Source organism: Schistocerca nitens, chromosome 3, assembly GCF_023898315.1.
Source record: "Schistocerca nitens isolate TAMUIC-IGC-003100 chromosome 3, iqSchNite1.1, whole genome shotgun sequence".
In the NCBI taxonomy this organism is placed as follows: domain Eukaryota; kingdom Metazoa; phylum Arthropoda; class Insecta; order Orthoptera; family Acrididae; genus Schistocerca; species Schistocerca nitens.
Window position 1 is genome coordinate 139,258,529 of NC_064616.1, and position 19,451 is coordinate 139,277,979.

Consider the following 19,451-nt stretch of genomic DNA (forward strand, 5'->3'; position numbering starts at 1 on the left):
GTCTTCAACACGTGCCGAAACTAAGGTGAAACCACGTCGAGACGTCGTGGGTTTTGGCGGCTACCCTTCATTACAGGCGTTAGACATCGTGGGCTGGGCAGACTCGTAAAACAGGACAGGTGCCAAACAGTGGCGGAACTGACATCAGACTGCAATACTGGGCAGAGTTCAAGTGTGTCTCAACACACAGATCACCGAACACTCCTAACAACGGGCCTCCGCAGCCGTCGATTCATACATGTGTCAGTTTAACACCACGACATCGGCAGCTATGCCTGAACTGGGCAGGCGACCATCGGCATTGGACGCTGTCGCAGTGGCAGAGCGTTGCACGGTCTAATTAATCCCGATACCTTATTCATCATGCCTATGGGAAGGCGCAAATCTTCCTCTTCCAGGGGAACATCTCCTTGACACCTTTACTACGAGATGGTTCCATTATGCTTTGGGGAACATTCACGTGTGCGTCGATGGGTCCAGTGCAGCTCCTGCAAGGTACCATGACGGCCAAGGAGTATAGTACACTGGTTGCAGGCCACGTACATCCCTTCATGACGACCATGTCTCCCGACAGCAGTGGCGTTTTTTAACAACATAATGGGCCATCTCACAAGGCCAGGAGGCCTGGAGTGTGATGAAGAGATTCGAGGAACACAGTGACGAGTTCTAATTTATGTGCTGGATACCCAACTCGCCAGATCTGAACGCAATCGAATACATCTGAGATGTAACTGAACGTGGCGTCAGAGCTCATTGCCCCCTCCCCCCTCCAGAATTTATGGGAATTAGGTGACCTGTGTGTGCAGATGTGGTGCCAACTCCCTCCAACGACCTAACAAGGCTTCACTGCTTCCATGCCACTACGCATCGCCACTGTTATCTGTGCCAAAGGTGGATATACCGCCCATTAGGCAGGTGGTCATAATGTTCTGGCCGATCAGTGTATCTGATTGTGATACTTTCCCAATAAAAGCGAAAAGCGCCTGATAAATCAGCTTTTTAATTTTCAGACAACTTAAGACGAGGAGAAACCAAAGAAATAACAAGACTTTACCTTAGATGAGCGGGCTTGGAATTTTTATGAAGTACCTCCCAGCTGGTGCATTTTGCTGGTAGATTACTAACCGGTTGTTTCACACTAACGACGTCCCTAAGCTACCGCAACATCCATAAGAGAATTATCGAAGTATAATTGTTAAAACAAGCTGCTATGTAAAATTTTACGGTGCTTGTGGCTACCTGTAATTTCGTTTCTTCTGCTAGACTCTTAGAAAGTCTTAGTAATTCTTTAAAGATAGATCCTGTGCTCGTTGACTTGACTTCTGATACAACTGATCAACGGCTCGCTCTTGCATACATAAAAAGACGAGGCTCGCCATAACCAGGGCAGATACACATGGAGACTAGACGTGTCACTCTTTACATAACAATGGAAAAACTTGAAAAATTTGTAGCATTGGTAAGACGATGAATGTAGATGAATTGAGATTAATTAAATAATTTACACATTTTGTGATGAAACCTAAATCAGTTCTTCCTTAAATATTACCATTTGCACTACACAGCTAACAATCACCAAATACAAGTCACTGATGTTGCCTTCAAGCAATTTTAAACACTTTGATAAACCAAAGTGAGGAGTGTGCATCCCCTGATACTATAGTCATACAGTCCTGGTGCAATTCAACCCCTAACTGGAATCTGCAATTTAGTCAGAAAGATCAGCAATTACATAGTTTCTGGAACAGAGTAAAAGAAGAGATTAAAAAAAAACACGCAGATCCCAAGAGATGAAACATGATAGCTTCCAAGGTGTCAATATGGCTTAATCCCACTTTAAAAAGCCTCACATAATATTAGTAGTCACGAGTGGTGGAGAAGGTGGTGATTAATTTCGATAGTGTGCTAATTGATCAGTGGCCACTGTGGCCGAGCAGTTATAGCTGCTTCAATATGGAACTGCACGACTGCTACGGTCGCAGGTTCGAATACTGCCTGGGGCATGGATGTGTGTGATGTCCTTAGGTTAGTTAGGTTTAAGTAGTTCTAAGTTCTAGGGGACTGATAACCTCAGATGTTAAGTCCCATAGTGCTCAGAGCCATTTCAACCATTTGAACTAATTTGTAAAGAGAGATAAACCATAGGGATTGGCCGACCTATATTTCTGGTGTGGAAATGCTGCAAGTAAGTAAGTTAATTAAAATGTGTTAGTAAACAAAGTACATCATTTAAAAAAAACACATTGTGAACATAAGTAAATTAATTAAAATGTATTAGTTAACAAAGTATATTATTTTAAAAAATCATATTGTGAAGATAAGTAAATTATTTTAAAATGTATTAGCTAACAAAAGAAAATTATATTAAAATTTTCAGTTTTTCTTTTTTCTGTAAATTAAAATGTTTCAGAAATTTATATAAGCATGAAGTTAACATTTTTATAGATTTTCATTTACATAGAAGCAACTATTAATAATTAATCACAAAAAATTTTCAGTAAGAAATGTATGTTATGCATCACATTTGAGATTCCTTTCACCATACATAATTATATAAGCAAGTGTATCATTTGGAATTTTTCATTAAAATTTGTTTTTTGTGTAGTTATAACATTCTTTCTATGTGTCATATTGATTATATAAATTGGATAACCAGTTATAAAACTAAATGGGTTAATATCAATATCTGATTTTAGTAAAGTAATACTTTTAAAATCTAGAAATGCATCATATGATTTTAGAAAATTATTTGGTGGATTAATATTCCAAATTTAATGAGGAAAAACTCCATATTTTCCATGGATTTGTTAGTGAAGATTTAAAGTTTGGTAACTTTAAAGAATTTTCTAATTAATGTTGGAATGACATATTTAGTTTTTAACAATTCATACATCTAGAAAACCAAATGAAGTAACAACATTTCTTAACAACATAAACATAAACAACACTATTAAACATAAACATGAAAATGAACTAAAACATAAACATAAATATAAATATAAACATTATTAATTTATTTACTAAATTAATATAAATATAAAGATAATTAATGTTTTTTCATTAATATAAACATAAACATAAACATAAGCATAATAAATGTTTTTCTTCATTAATAAATGTTTGCAAAATATGATGAAAAAGTTGTTAAATAAGCTAAAGAAAATACAAAGAACTTTGAAGAACTAAAAGAACAATTTAATCTTTGGAAAAAACAACCAAGTAAAGATTATGAGAATATAAAAAGGAATATTGACCTGTTATTGATGCTATTGAAAAAGTAAAACGATGTATTGAAGGCTTAGGTGCTAATGTTTTGAAAGCAATTGAAGAAAATAGGGAAGTTGAAAAACAAATAATCCTATATAGTCATCATATAGAAGATCTTGGAGATTTGTCACCAATTAAAAAATTAACAGATTGGTCTGATGATATTCCCCTAAAATATGATTATACATTAAGTTAAAGAGAATTAAAGATGTATTAAATAAATAGCAAATAGAAAATGAAAGTAAAAAGATAAATGGAACTAAAAAGACAAATGTTAGTGAAAGAATGTTAAACTATATTCATCATAGTGAAGACAAAGTATTTGGTTTAAAACCTGTTGGTATGTTTAAATATGTTGGTAATTTACCTGTCGAATTCAATGGTGATAATTAACAATTGGTAAAAAAACATATGAAGGTACAGATGGATTAATGAGACTTTTAACTGAAAGACCAACTACTATAGGTGATTTAAATGAAAAGTTTAATGGTGGAGATTTACTAAATTGTACAGATATATCGTTAAATTCCTGAGTATTATATTCTGATAATAATCCAAATAAGATAACATTACTAGAGGTAATAAATATAAATATTTAATAAAACCAACTGTTGATGATTATTTTCCAAACTTAAGACGAACAGCTATGGACAATTCAGATATTATTTCTCTTGAAATACAAAATATAGGGAAGCGGTAGTTAAAAAATACACAGATAAACAAACTGAATATGTTTGGTTAAATGATGTTAGACAATTCATGGCGAAGATTTAGCTGAAAATAATAACTATCATAATGAAAAAGTTAGTATTGCACAAACGTTAACAAATAAATTTATTGATTTTGAAATTGATAATCCGAAAGGAATCCAATATGTAATTGGATTTTTGAATAATATTCCACATACATTTTGTAAAAGTGATAAATATGGAAAATACTTTAATTAACAAATTGCCATTTGAAACACATCTTCCAGGTTATAAATTTGGTGGTCCAGGTACAAAATTAGAAGAAATACTAGCTAAAGGTGATAAAGGTATAAATCCATTAGATGAATCTTGTAAAAAACATGATTGCTTACAGAGATTATAAAGGTTTAGAACAAAGACATATAGCTAATAATGAACTTCAGTTACCTGCAAAAGAAAGAATGTCTTGTAATGAAGCTTCATTTGCTGAAAAATTGCAGCAACAGCTGTTAGAGGAATAATGTATCGAAAAAGAAAATTAGGTATGAGAATTAATGTTAATAATGATTAAAATGGTTGGGGATTATAAAAATCTTTATAAATTTTTAAACTATATAAAAAATGTTTGTGAATTTTTAAACTGTATAAAAATCTTTATTCATTTTTAAACTATATTAATATCTTTATGAAATTTAATCTAAATAAAACATCTTTAAAAACTTTTAGCCATATAAAAAGATCCTTATTAATATATTACTATGAATAAATTTACAATTGATGATACTTTGCTACATAGTGGTAAAACTAAACCAAAATCAATTAAATTAAAGATAAATAACGAACAATTAAATGCAATTGAACCATTTTTAATTGAACCACTAAACATAAGAAAGCGAAGAAAGCTGATGGAAATTTATTGCATTAGGAACTCCAGTTGTAAAAAAAATTATTGAATATTTAGCGAGAAAGAAAGATGGTAAAGGACTACTACAACATGAAGGTGGATTTTTACCATAACTATTAGCTACTTTACCATGTTTTGCAACAATTGGGTCATTAGCTAAGGCATCTGCAGCAATTGGAAATGCAGTATTAAACAAAAAGAAAAATGATAAAGGATTAGAAGAACAAAAAAGATAAAATTTAGAAATGGAAAAGATAGTTGGAAATGGAATTAAAAAACAAAAAAAATTCAAGAAGTAATCGACGAAAATCCTAATGTATTACGTAATTTTGTTATAGAAAAACTTAATAAACAATTAAAAATTAAACACTTTCGTGCTGCATACATGACTGATTAATTAGTAAATAAACCATTAAAAATTGTATGTGGTATAATACATTTAAATACATCTGATAATCCTGGTAATAACTTGATTTATTATTATAAAAATAATGACAAAAAATCTGTTTTCGATTCATTTGGTGGAAATATACCAAAACAATTAGTTAACTATTTAAAAAATAATGAGCTATACTACAATACGGAACGAACACAAAATTTTGAGGAAGTAATATGTGGTCATTTATGTTTATTTGCTTTAACATTTCCATGTGATAATTATAATTTAAATGATATTTTAGATTTAATAAATGGACAATTTTTGAAATAAGATACACCTAACTAAACAAACTGAACAAGTATATAATACACCACACTAAATATAGAAAAATTTTAAAAATTAAAAATATTACTAAACAACTTCAATCATCTATCGAGCTAAAGATAAGAAATGCAATTAAGCAATTTCAAAAAGATAATAAGGCTGTTTATAAAATTACTCAAGGTTATACTGGTTTTAAAAATAGAAGACTAGGTAATATGAATGATCCAATTGATGCAAAAGATGTAGTTGTAGTTAGAAACAATATTTAGAGGAAGATAATGTTACAAAACCAGCATGTTACCAATACACAATTTAATGAAAAATTCACCAGATTCATCAAGTTAACTACAAGAAATTTTTTACAAAAAGGGAAATAGAAAGAGCTTTGTCATATTATTTCTCAAAAACCGATTTAACACCATACTTAGAACAGTTAAACAACCTTAAAGAAATAATATATGATTAACAAATAATTGAATTTACTTTGTAACAGGAGATGAACAAAAAATGAACAATTTTGAATATTGGTTTGTTATTAAAAATATTATGGTAATTTATCAAAATATAAGAAAGAATTAACATTTAATGATTTCAATATTTTTGTAACTACTGATGATGAACTTTATGAAGTAAATTCTGTTGTCAGTCATTATTCCTAGTAGATAAGTCATGTGTTGTAACTATAGCAATGAAATATGCTGCTAAAACTTGATGTAAAGTTAATTATATTTGGTGAATCTATTAAATTATATAAATTTTTTATCCATATATTTTTTTATATCAATTTTTTAATTTATATAAATTTTTGGATATAAATGGAAAATTATAATTCGATTTTGTTCTTAAAGACTATCAAATTTATTGTCTAAAGTGTAAGAAATTTACAGAAACACATTATCAACATAGAATAACAACTAAAATTGGAAGACACAGAATTGAAGGTATTTGTACAATGTGTAAATCTAAAAAAAGCAAATTCTCTAAAAAAAATTTGTAATTAATTACATAAACCAATTCGAAAGAATTTTAAAAGACGACATGTTGTTTCTATTGGTACAGATGATTTATGGCAACCTGATCAAGTTTAAATGGTTTAAAATTATAATAATTTAAAAGGAATTTAGAAAAACAAAGGTTTTAATATTGATAAACAATAATTGATGTTTTTTTCAACATATGCGTTTGCTCTTCCTGTTAAAGATAAAACACCTATAAATATAGTTTATGCTTTTCATTGAATTTTTATAGTTACCAAGCCAAAAATTTAAAACTATTTAATGGTAGAGTATATTATAACAAAGATTTTCAAATGTTGAAAAGAAATATAACATTAATCATTACTCATTTTTTTCAGAATTACAAGGAAATGTTGTTTAATGGATTAACAGAACACTTAAACAGGATACCATAAATGGTTGAATTTAGTTAAAAATCTAATTGATGAATACAATAATAGAAAACATTCTAAGGTGAAAACGAAACCAATCGAAGTAAGTAAAAACTTTAAAAATAAGTAACAATATATCTAATGAAACTAAGAAATTTATAAAATGTGATAAGGTTAGAATAACTAAACTTTAAAAATCTTTTTGAAAAAGGATGTACAAGTAATTGGTCAACAGGTATTTTTGGAGTAGAAGGTGTTATTTATTGTAATCCAATTATATATATATTAAGATTATAAAAGGAAATTTTTATGAATAAGGACTACAGAAAACAAAATATCCAGTTAAAAAAGTCTTAAGAAAGATAGGTAATCAAGTTTTTGTTAAATGGTTAGGTTTTGATAATTCACAATACAGGTGGATAAATAAAGATAAAGTAATTTTATAAAGGAATAGTTTACTATTTACTTAAACAATCAATTAGTTTTTAAACATAAGATTTTTATGAGAATTAGTTTACTATTTAGTTTAACATTCAATTAGTAAACAAGCAATTAATTTTTAAAAGAATTACTTTACTATTTAGTTAAACACTCAATTAGTTTCTAAGTATCAAAGATTTTCATCAAATTTTAAATTTGAACATTTGGTTTCATTATTTCGTCTTTTACTTTAATTCTTTCATCTTTTACTTTAATACTTTCGTCATTTACTTTAATAGTTTCATCTTTCTTTTAATTCTATCATCTTTTATTTAAATTATTTAATTGCTTATTTCATTAAATGTTTGTGGTTTTTGTATGCCAAAATTTTCGTGTTTTATTTTATCTTTGTGAAAAGGTTCCATTTATATAGAAAAATTTAAAGAAAGTTTATTTATTTTATGTATAAAACACTTATTTACATTTTTAATAAGTTTTAATGACCACATGCAATTCTATCTATTTTATTTTCCAATCCATATCGCTTATTCTCATGAGGACTTAGTGCTTTTTTGTTTCTTGAATTGTATATATTTCATGTTTTTCACTTTTAATTAAGTTAGTTTTTCTGTTTTGTTCTGTGTTTTTAAATAAACAATCTTTGTAGTATTCTAAACCTATTTTGTTTTTAACAACACATTTTTTAACTCCTTTAGATACTTTTCTATATTGTCAGCTTCCTCATAAGCAGACATTTTTGCTCTTAAACCACAAAATGATAACGTAATTCAAAATTTTCTCCATATTTAGGTTTCATAATAATGTAGTGAAAATCATACATTACTTCTTTAGATATATAAAATATACTTAATCCAACGTAAATAGTTATATAAAATATAATTTTAGTTTTATACATGTGAACTGCAGCTAGATTTTCATTAAATATAGTACTACATTTAATGTTTCGTTTAGCTACTAGTTAATCACATACCTTAAAATTTGTAACTAATTTTGTATCTTGTCTATTTCTTATATTATCCATTGTTTCCCCAAACACAGAATTATTCATTAATTTATAGAAATCTTTTTGAAAATTAATTGTAGCTTTAGCTCTTCACCGTGTGTTTAAATCTATATACTTCTTAAACCAATTATTTTGTTTAAACATTAAAACTTTATGTACTTCTGTATGTTGCATTCCTAAAGATAAACATTGTTTAAGATTTCTATAATGTACTACATTAATATACTTTTTATGTAAAGTAGGAATTAATTAACTTTCATTTCTACCTGGAACAAGTTTCGATTCAGGAGCAAAAGGTAAATCTTTATGTAAATCATGTAATTCTTTTGAATATTCGAAATCTACTTGAAATATACAACCTTTATCACAATTGTTTGAAATTTCGTTTATTTTTGTGCAATTCAAATTATTTGGTTAATCCCATAGAAATCCAACATATTGAAAATATTGGTTCATATCATAACCATATAAATAATAACATGCATCTAGCAATGTTATACAATTTGATATTTCTTAATTATTAAACTTTTTTAAATATTTATTATTTGCTTTTATATATCTTTTGTAACATTGTGAAATTCCTCCTATTATTCCTGCTTCAAACATTAGAAACATATCATAATCACATAAAAATTTAAGTTGTTGTACAGTAATTTTTAACATTGCATCCAAGATAAATGTGATGCTGTAAAATACCAATTAGATTATATGTTTGTATTCATGTTTTTCTACAATTTTCAAGTACATCTCTGAACAATAGTACATGAGTTTTAAGATACAAGTCATGATATTCACCAAAATTTCTCATATTGAATTTTTCACAAACTAATTAGCATCATTTATATAACTATTATTTTATTTCTTGTGAAATTTATCTTTTATTGCTAACTGTGTTTCTTCAAAATTCTCCCACGAAGCCATTAATCATATGGATAACCATCTTTTCTGATGACTAAATTAAGTAATTCTGGAGAAAAATACATTTTTAATAATTTACTTTTATTTTTCTTTAAATTTGTTGAAAGTTTATCAAGTGAAGAAGCCATAATTCTAAATCAATCAACAAATCTCATTTTTAAATTTTTTGTCTGTTTACCAATATTAATGTATTTATTTTCATTTTGGTATTAGTTCTGTTTCTTTATTATCATGACCAAATTCTTTCACAAGAAGATGTGAATAATAACCAGATAAATAATGTAAATAAATAGGTACAAAATCATGTTGTTATAGTTTTAAATTACAATTATTGCACAATGGAGCATATATTTTCCAGTTAGATCATCATGATAACGTACTTTTTTATTACTTCTCGTATAAAGATATTTACACAATGTGCAAAATTGAGAATTACTATGCATTTTGTTTTCTTCAAATGTAAGAGGTTTCATTTCTTCAATTTCAGAATACTTTTTTCTAATTTCATCAACATCTTGTTTTATAAATTCAATAAATTATTTATGGCAATTAGGTTCTCTATAAACAACACGAAATTTATAATTACCATATGTATATTTTACATCATAACAAATTCCACTTGGTTCAAATTTTTGATATTTCAATGTATATGGTTTTATGGATTTGGTAACCAATTGTACATATTAAAAAAGTAAACTTTCAAAATCAGTATAAATAACAAATGAACTTTTTGTGTGTATTGATAATTTTTAAAAAATACACATGTTCATTATTGTCATTTCTACTTTTAATGGTTGTTAGTTAAACAATTTGGTGTATGATTATCTAATTTTTCTTTATTATTGAAGAGTAGTAAACATAAATTACAAATATATATTACTTTTTCATGTATATTGATTTGACTTGATACAAGTCTAGATAAATTTTTTTATGTAACAACAGTGTGAATTACCATCTTTCTTAAAAAATAGATTTATATGTTTCTCCTTTTAACATTTTGTAATTTTAAAATGTTACACTTGATATTTTTCACCATCATCATCAAATGAATAAGCATTAATAGATACATTAATTATAATTTCTATTCTAGGAATACTATCAACTAATACAGGAAATTTTATATTTTCAAGTTTTTTATCAATATCATTCTGTCAGAATGGTCATCTACAGGAAACAAAGCAGCTTTTATAGCTCATAGAAAACATTTTTCATCAGTATTTTTTACATTAATATAAGCTGTTTTGTATTTTTTGTTTAGCTAAATCAATAAAAAATGACCCTTTTACTGGAATATATTTATTAATTGCTAGGTGCAAACAATAATTCTATTTAATGTGCTTCAAAATTGGATATTTTTTCTAAAATATCTCATTTACCTTGTTGAAACTAGTAACTAAAAAATTTCTGTCAAAATAATATAGATAAGTGTTTGTTGTCCAAATTCTGGAACTTCTTCACTTCACTTCAATTCTTTGTGGTTTCTATTCACACTATAAATTAAAATTTATCTTTAAACCGTGATTTACTTTCAAATAGTCTTTAACAATTTAAAAAAAATTTCTTTTTACTGCAGTTACGAAATGGTTAGAATCAAGTATATCTATACTATTTTCTAAATTTATAGTTTGTTATCTGTTTTGAAACTGTTTTAAAACTAAATAATCTTTAATTACATTTCTATCTCTTGGTTTCACTTTTACATATATATTTGTAGAAAATGGAAATATTCTTTTTAATGGTTTATCTTCTTTAGTTAGAAAAACATCAGCAGTGTTATAATATGGTAAATTTTTCAAAAAGTTGTCACTTACTTCACTGACAACTGTAGCAGTTTTAGAACTGCATTCAGGTGTATTATCTTGACCATTATTTTTATGACTTTCACCTTTTTCCAGTATATAAATTTTAATATTATTTGTATAATTTCGACTCCGGTTATATCATTTTTAGCAATATTCTTATAATTTTCACTTACTTCAGGTGTATAATTTCTAACAATATAGTATGATTTTCACGTACTTCCAGTGTATAATTTTTAGCAACATTTGTATTATTTTCACTTCAGTTGAACTATTTCTAATAATAAACCTAATTAAATCAGCTTTTGGTAAATTTGAAAAGCCTCATAAATTATTTAATCTAGAAAATTCCCGAAATCTTGCCACAGTAAATTGTTGTAGTTGATAAGCAATGTATGTTTCCATTTTTCTCTTTTATTCATTACAAAAAAATTCATTAAAGTTGTAAAAAATATTTTTAACAAAACTATAATTATTAAATAGATGGACAACGATTATTATTTAGTAAATGATAAATCATAAAGTTAAAGCTTTCTTATTGTTAATAAACTTAATTTACAAATCTTAAAGTACACATCCTTGTCTTTATGGTAAGGATGTATATAAAAACAACTTAAATCTTTAATCTCTTGAGAACTGTTACATTTCGTTGTACATGTAGATGTTTCTTCAGTTACAACTTCTTCATTATTCATTGTAGATGTAGATTTTCCCTCATTATTCATTGTTAATAGTTTGTTGAAGATTCATCATTTGGATAGCGTCGTAAATGTTATTTAAAATAATTTTTGACAACACTTTTTCCGTATACACAAGGAATTCAAGTTTTATTATAATTTTTCACATGATATTTAATTATACATAGTCTACATATCTACAGTATTTACAAAATTTACAATTCACAGAAGACTTTTCTTGAACTTGCCCCATTTATATACAAAAAAATTTATTAGATTTGTGAAAAAGTGAATTTTTATAATTTTTAGAATTTCAATCAATAGATTCAAAAATAGCTGCTTCATCTTTAGCATCAACGGTAGCATAAATACTTTATTTTTTTAAATAAAATTGCAGCCAAATAGCCATATACAGTTACTTTGAGTAACATTTTACATTTACATTTTATATTTTTGCATATTCATTTATCGATTTCACTCTTTTATTGCACAGTTCTATGTGATATCGTTCACAGGCGTCGTTACACAGTTCACATACACATGTTGCGGTTGGGTCGTGATAAGTTTTGTTTTTGCAGATTACATGATGAAAGCCGTGAATAGAAAGTCTAGTTACGACATGTCGCTGTTCGAAGTTTGGTGCTGTCCATGAGCGGTTTGTCATTGCTTCAGTGCCATAAAACTCCAGCCATATTTTTTCTCGTTTGTCCTCCATGATCTTCAGTTGCTTTCTAGAAGCCCTGGTGGGTGGCATCATATATCGAAGTCTGATGTCTTCAATTAGGAATGTCTCTCTCGCTAGCAGGTACACTAGTCTAGATCTTGTTGTCTTTGAGAGACCTAGTGATCTTTATAGATAGGTCGATTTTACCTTTTCTAGTGTTTGTAGATTTTTTTCTGTCAGAAGGTCCCATATAACCTCCATCCCATAGGCCAGGATTGGCTACATTTTTTTGTTGAATAATTTCATACCATAAATATCAGTTACTTCAATTTTTTCTGGTTCTTTATTTCTAAGAATAGTTCTCCAAAGTGGACAATTTTCTTTTTCGTTCAACAATTCATCAATATAATTTTCATGAGAAATTGAGTATTATTTTCATTACTTAAACAAATAGGATAATCAATATTTTTTTCCGATTGCTCAATTAGTTCATAATTTACTGTTAGTTTAGTTTGATTTTCTTTAAAGTTCTCTATTAACAAGAAATAATTTTTATTAGATTTATAAAAAATAAAAAAGACTAATTTTCAATGAATCATTTAGCTATAAGATAGAAATTACAATTTTTTTAAAAACTGTTGGTTACAAACTACAAATTTATTTTTGTAAAATAAATAAAACATTTTCTATATAAATGGAATTTACTTTAATCAAGAAGCTCAACAATTTAAGTATTTCTAAAGAAATTAAAAAAGTAAATGGTTTTATATACTATTAGGAACTGTGAATATTTAAATACTAGATATGGAGAACAAGTTCGTAAAGAACTCAATAATGATTTTAGAGTTATTTTGCCAAATAGATTTTCTAAATAAATTGATTATTTTGATTTTGAAATAATGAAAAAACGGCAAATGAAATTGAAGTATAAGGGAGTGAAGAATCTTAAAAATAGAAATTTTGAATTTCATGATAGAGTTCACAATGTATTATTTGTAAAATAATGTACATTTGTTAACTAATACATTTTAATAAATTTACTTACGTTCACACTGTGATTTTTAAAATAATGTTCTTTGTTAACTAATACATTTTAATTAATATACTTACATTCATAGTGTAAATTTTTTTATAAAGTAAGTTAACTTACTTTGTTTACCTAATATATGTTATCGCATTAAATCGTGTTGTAAATGAATTAAATGAAGTTTGCAATCAGTTCGTTATCGTAAGAAGTTGTGTTAGTGTAAAAATTATGTATATAGTTAAAGTTCTAAAATATGTTTGCTTAATTAAATATGCTGAATTTTTTGAAAATCGGTTAAGTTATTTATAAAATAGAGAATTTACTTTTATGTCGTCCTAGTGTCCTAGAACCGGTAAAATGTATCTACACATGTGCAAGCATGGAGTTTCTTCAGCTGTTTCCTGGAACTATGTATTACAAGCAGAACATGTCATGTGTCGCTCTCTTACAGAGTCGAAACACCACTTGGTGAAAGAAGGGTGAAAATAGTGGAACACACTGAGGTGAGAAAACCCATGGGCTACCTCCTAATACCATCTCAGACCTCATTTGCCCAGTCTAGAGCAGTAGTTCGATGTGATATGGACCAAAGTCCTTGGAAGTCCCCTGCAGAAATAATGAGTCATGTACCTCTATAGCCGCCCATGTTGCATGTGGAGGGTTTTGTGCATGTACTGAGCTCTCGATTATGTCTCATAAATAAAGTTTTTGAACCACATAATCTACATAGAGCACAACTATAAATGGAAGATAAAGTATTGAAGGTATTTGTGCAATTTGTAAATAAAAAACGCAATATTCATTACAATATACTTAATGAAGTTCATAAACCAATTAGATATAATTTTAAAAGAAGAAATGTCGTTTCTTTTTACATAGATATTTATGGAGAGCTGATCAAGTTGAAATGGATTCAGGTAATTTAAAAGGAATTCCAAAATAAACAAATGTTATAAATATTTATTAACAGGAATTGATATTTTTCTAAATATACATTTGCTGTTGCTATTAAAGGCAAAACACCTAAAACTATTGTTAATACTTTAAAAAAATTTAAATAGTTAGAAAGCCAAATATTTAACAAAAAAATTATGGGTAGCATTCCATAACTAAGAATCTAAAGAATTAATGAAGTAATATAACAAAATCATTACCAACTTTTTCAGAAATAAAAGCGTTCATTGTTGAAAAATTTAATAGAACAGTTGTAGAAAAAAATGTGAAAGAAATTTGCTTTACAAGGAAATTACAAATGCTAAAATGTAATTAAAAATCTAATTCATGAATACATTCACACCAAACATTCTACAATAAAAATGAAACCAATAAAAGTAAGTGAAAAAATTTAAAAATTAGTAACATTATATCTTATGAAATAGCTAAGTTATAAAAAAAGGCGATAAAGATAGAATTAGTAAATTTAAAAATCTTTTTGAAAAACGGTATAGAGCTAATTGTTCAACAGAAATATTTGATTACTTTTGAATACATTGTGGTAGTGGGAGTGATCAATGTGTTATAAATATTTAGTTTTTGTTTACAAAAATCCTTATGTTTTATTTGATCATTGTAAAAAGTTTCCGTTTATATAGATAATTTTTATATATAAAAGTTTTATTCATTTTACATACAAACAATTTTGTTTATTTTCTATAGAAATAAATTCATTACATTTTTAATAACTTATAATGACCATATGCGAAAGTATCTATTTTATTTTCTATTTTAATGCATCTGTTTTCGAATACATATTTTTTATTATCATGAGGACTTAGTACTTTTTTCTTTACTTGAATTGTAGATAATTCATGTTCTCCACTTTTAATTAAACTAATTTTACGGTATTGTTCTATATTGATAATCAAAAAATTTTTGTAATCTTCTAAACTAATTTTGTTTTGTACTACACATTTCTTAAAACCCTTACATTTTCATTTATATTGTTACTAACTTTATAAGCATACATTTCTGCTCTTAAACCGCCAAATTCTTCAATTACTTTTCCATTACACTCATCTTTAATTGTACCAAATACTTTTTCTTTACTTGTGGAATATTATATATATTATCTGTTGGATAATCACTTAATTCAAAGTAATCAATTATTGATAATATATCTTCATAAAAAATCTTGAGGTTTAATATCGTAACTATAACTATCTGTATCTTCATAACGTAATTCAACATTTCCTGCATATTTAGAATTCATTATTTTATAGCGAAAATCATACATTAATTCTTCATTTAAATCAAGTACACTCAATCCAACACAAATAGGTTTATCAAATGTAATTTTAGTTTTATACATATGTATAGCAGCAAGATTTTCATTAAATATTGTTCTACAATTAAAGTTTATCACATATTTTACTATTTGAAACTAATTTATATTTCTTGTCTGTTTCTTATATTTTCCATTGTTTTTCCAAATATGAAATTATTCATTAATTTAAAGAAATCTTTTCCAAAATTCTTTGTAACTCTATTTCTTAACTTTAACCAATTAGTTTGTTTAAATTTTAAAAACTACATGTATTTTTGTATGTTGCATTCCTAAAGATAAATATTGTTTTACAAGTTTTGATTCAGGAGCTAATGGTAAATCTTTATTTAACTCATGTAAAGAGAGTATTCCAGTCAACATTGTCAAAAGCCTTCTCTAAGTCTACAAATGCTAGAAACGTAGGTTTATCTTTCCTTAATCTTTCTTATAAGGTAAGTCGTAGGGTCACTATTGCCACACGTGTTCCAACATTTCTACGGAATCCAAACTGATCTTCCCGAGGTCGGCTTCTACCAGTTTTTCTATTCGTCTGTAAAGAATTCGTGTTAGTATTTTGCAGCAGTAGCTCATTAAACTGTTAGTTCGGTAATTTTCACATGTCAACTTTTGTTTTCTTTGGGATTGGAATTATTATATTATTCTTGAAGTCTGAGGGAATTTCGCCTGTCTCACACATCTTGCTCACCAGATGGTAGAGTTTTGTCAGGACTGCCTCTCCCAAGGCTATCAGTAGTTCTAATGGAATGTTGTCTCCTCCCAGGCCCTTGTTTCGACTCAGGTCTTTCAGTGCTCTGTTGAACTCTTCACCCAGTATCGTATCTCCCATTTCATCTTCATCTACATCCTCTTCTATTTCCATAATATTGTCGCAAGAACATCGCCCCTGTATAGACTTCCTCTATATACTCCTTCCACATTTCTGCTTTCCCTTCTTTGCTTAGAACTGGGTTTCCACCTGAGCTCTTGATATTGATACAAGTGGTTCTCTTTTCTCCAAAGGTCTCTTTAATTTTCCTGTAGGCAGTATCTATCTTACCCCTCATGAGATAAGCCTCTACATCCTTACATTTGTCCTCTAGTCATCCCTGCTTAGCCATTTCGCACTTCCTGTCGATCTCATATTTGAGACGTTTGTATTCCTTTTTGCCTGCTTCATTCACTGCATTTTTGTATTTTCTCCTTTCATCAATTAATTTCAGTATCTCTACTGTTACCCATGGATTTCTACTGGCCCTCGTCTTTTTACTTACTTGATCCTCTGGTGTATCCAGTATTTCATCCCTCAAAGCTACCCATTCTTCTTCTACTGCATATCTTTCCCTCATTCCTGTCAATTGTTCCCTTATGCTCTCCCTGAAAGTCTGTACAACCTCTGGTTCTTTCAGTTTATACAGGTCCCATCTCCTTAAATTCCCACCTTTTTGCATTTTCTTCAGTTGTAATCCACAGTTCATAACCAATGGATTGTGGTCAGAGTCCACATCAGCACCGCGAAATGTCTTACAATTTAAAACCTGGTTCTTAAATATTTGTCTTACCACTATATAATCTATCTGAAACCTTCTAGTATATCCAGGGTTCATCCATGTATACAACCATAACCAGATAAATTACATAAATCAGAAGGTACAAAATCAGGTTGTTGTAGTTTTAAATTGTAATTATTACACAATGGAGCAATATATTTTCCAAAATGAACATGACGAACTTTTTTAATACTTTTTGAATAATGATATTTACAAAATCTGCAATATTTTGAATTATTATGTATTTTGTTTTCTTCAAATATAAGTTATTTCATTTCTTCAATTTCAGAATAAATTTATCCAATTTCTTCAACTTCTTGTTTTTACATTCAATAAATGTTTATGGGAATTTAGTCACCTATAAACATTAGGATGTTTATGAGTTCCATAAATATATTTTATGTAGTAACAAACCCACATGGTTCATGTTTTTGATATTTCATTGTATATGGAATCTCTGGATTTGGTTCACAATTCTCCATACTTAAAAGTAAACTTTCAAAATCAGCATAAATAACAAATGGAACTTTTTGTGCATACTGATAATTTTTTGAATGTACACATTTTCCTACATTTGGCATTTCAACTTTTAATGGTTTTTTTGTTAAACAATTTGGTGTATGATTATCTAATTATTCTGTACTATTGAAATGTAGTAAACATAAATCACAAATAAATTTTTCTCTTTCATGCATATTAATTTGATTTGATACAAGTCTATATAAATTTTTTATGTTATCATAGAGTGAATTATTATCTTTCTTGAAATAAAATAGATTTACATGTTTTTTCCTTTTATATTTAGCAATTTTAATGAATACACTTGATATTTTTCTCATCATCATCAAATGAATAAACATTAATAGGTACAAAATTATATTTTCTATTTTTGGAATATGATCCACTACTGCAGGAAATTCTTTATTTTCAAGTTTTCTATCAAGATCTTTGTACATCTTTATGCTTTGTTATTCTTTCAGCATTTTTATCTAAGGGAAACAAAGTTGATTTTATAGACCTCACAAAACACTTTTAATCCTTTTAGTGGAATACATTTATTTATTGCTAGTTGCAAACCAATAATTTTATTGCATGACCATCCTCATCCTTGTGCCTGGAAATTAGATATTTTTCTAATTTACCTCATTGAAATTTTTTACTAAAACCTTTTACTGTCATAATAGTATAGTTTCGTGTTTGTTGTCCAAATTCTTGAACTTTTTCATTTCTTTCATTTGTTTGTAATTTATATTCACAATATAAATTAAAATTTATCTTTAAACCGTTATGTACTTTCAAGTAGTCTTTAATAATTTAAAACATTTTTGTTTTTACTGCAGTTAAAAATGATTAGGATCAGGTATATCTATACTATTTTCAAAATCTATAGTTTCTAATATGTTTTCAAATGCTTTTTCAACTCAGTAATCTATAACTGTATTTCTGTATTTAGGTTTCAGTTTTACAAATCTATTTGTAGGAAATGGTAATTTTTATTGGTTTAAATTCTTTAGTTAGAAAAACATCATCAGTATTATAATATGGTAGCTTTTTCCAAAGATTTTCACTTACTTCAGTGACAGTTGTAGCAGTCTTACAACTGCATGAAGGTGTATAATTTCTAACAATATTCGGTAACTGTTTCCAAAAATTATCACTTCAGATGTAAAATCTCTAACAATGTTTGTATAATTTTCATTTACTACATGTGTATAATTTTTAACAACATTTCGTAACTGTTTCCAAAAATTATCACTTACTTCAGATGTATAATTTTTAACAAATTTGCATTATTTTTACTTACTTCAGGTACATAAATTTGAACAATATTTCTATAATCTTTATTCACTTCGGTTTTATGATTTTTAAAAACATTTGTATGATTTTCACTTACTTCAAATATAATAGTTTTAACAATATTTGTATTATTTTCACTTACTTCACGTCTATAATTTCTAGAAATAATTGAACTATTTCTAATAATAAATGTAATTAAATGAACCTTATAAATTTGAATGTTTACTTTACAAAATTTACAAAGACTTGCAACAGTAAATTGTAGTAGTTGATAACTAATGTATGTTTCCATTTTGCTCTTTTATTTATTTTTAAAAAAATTTTTGATTTGCAAAAAATATGTTTTAATAAAATGATAATTATTT